Below are 1240 nucleotides of genomic sequence, written 5' to 3'. Positions count from 1 at the left end.
CGCTTACTAAGCGGTGCTCTACCAACTAAGCTAAGAAGGCACGTTCCCTCGAGTGTGGAGTCTAACCATGCCATAGAATTTCACAATGAAACGCATACCACAATTCAAGTGGTGCAACAATTTGGTACTAAATTTCAGTGAAAAATTACGAAATTCAGTCGGTTTTCGACAAACGGACTCAGAGCTAGCCTTCTGCCGGAGTTGAACCGACGACCTCCCGCTTACTAAGCGGGTGCTCTACCAACTAAGCTAAGAAGGCACGTTCCCTCGAGTGTGGAGTCTAACCATGCCATAGAATTCCACAATGAAACGCATACCACAATTCAAGCGGTGCAACAATTTGGTACTAAATTTCAGTGAAAAATTACGAAATGCAGTCGGTTTTCGACAAACGGACTCAGAGCTAGCCTTCTGCCGGAGTTGAACCGACGACCTCCCGCTTACTAAGCGGGTGCTCTACCAACTAATCTAAGAAGGCACGTTCCCTCAAGTGTGGAGTCTAACCATGCCATAGAATTCCACAATGAAACGCATACCACAATTCAAGTGGTGCAACAATTTGGTACTAAATTTCAGTGAAAAATTACGAAATGCAGTCGGTTTCCGACAAACGAACTCAGAGCTAGCCTTCTGTCGGAGTTGAACCGACGACCTCCCGCTTACTAAGAGGGTGCTCCACCAACTAAGCTAAGAAGGCACGTTACCTCGAGTGTGGAGTCTAACCATGCCATAGAATTCCACAATGAAACGCATACCACAATTCAAGTGGTGCAACAATTTGGTACTAAATTTCAGTGAAAAATTACGAAATGCAGTCGGTTTCCGACAAACGAACTCAGAGCAAGCCTTCTGCCGGAGTTGAACCGATGACCTCCCGCTTACTAAGCGGGTGCTCTACCAACTAAGCTAAGAAGGCACGGTCTCGCAAGTGTAAAGTCTAACCATGTCTTGAAATTTCACAATGAAACGCATAACACAATTCAAGTGGTGCAACAATTTGGTACTAAATTTCAGTGAAAAATTACGAAATGCAGTCGGTTTCCGACAAACGAACTCAGAGCAAGCCTTCTGCCGGAGTTGAACCGACGACCTCCCGCTTACTAAGCGGATGCTCTACCAACTAAGCTAAGAAGGCACGGTCTTGCAAGTCTAAAGTCTAACCATGTCGTGAAATTTCTCAATGAAACGCATACCACAATTCAAGTGGTGCAACAATTTGGTACTAAATTTCAGTGGAAAA

At 44.9% G+C, this 1240-nt stretch overlaps 5 non-coding genes across 5 annotated transcripts; all 5 read right to left on the bottom strand.

Annotated features, from left to right (window-relative positions):
- Positions 1–186: 186 nt before the first annotated feature.
- Pmar_PMAR021997 lies at positions 187–259 on the bottom strand. The gene has a single exon. It is a non-coding gene; the product is annotated as a tRNA-Thr (tRNA).
- Positions 260–405: 146 nt separating this feature from the next.
- Positions 406–478, bottom strand: Pmar_PMAR021996. The gene has a single exon. It is a non-coding gene; the product is annotated as a tRNA-Thr (tRNA).
- A 146-nt stretch (positions 479–624) lies between these two features.
- Pmar_PMAR021995 lies at positions 625–697 on the bottom strand. The gene has a single exon. It is a non-coding gene; the product is annotated as a tRNA-Thr (tRNA).
- A 146-nt stretch (positions 698–843) lies between these two features.
- Pmar_PMAR021994 lies at positions 844–916 on the bottom strand. The gene has a single exon. It is a non-coding gene; the product is annotated as a tRNA-Thr (tRNA).
- A 146-nt stretch (positions 917–1062) lies between these two features.
- Pmar_PMAR021993 lies at positions 1063–1135 on the bottom strand. The gene has a single exon. It is a non-coding gene; the product is annotated as a tRNA-Thr (tRNA).
- Positions 1136–1240: the final 105 nt, after the last annotated feature.

The sequence above is a fragment of the Perkinsus marinus genome, assembly GCF_000006405.1.
Source record: "Perkinsus marinus ATCC 50983 genomic scaffold scf_1104296962106, whole genome shotgun sequence".
In the NCBI taxonomy this organism is placed as follows: Eukaryota; Perkinsozoa; order Perkinsida; family Perkinsidae; genus Perkinsus; species Perkinsus marinus.
The sequence above is the reverse complement of the archived record's forward strand: the minus strand, read 5'-3'. Positions and strand labels throughout refer to the sequence as shown.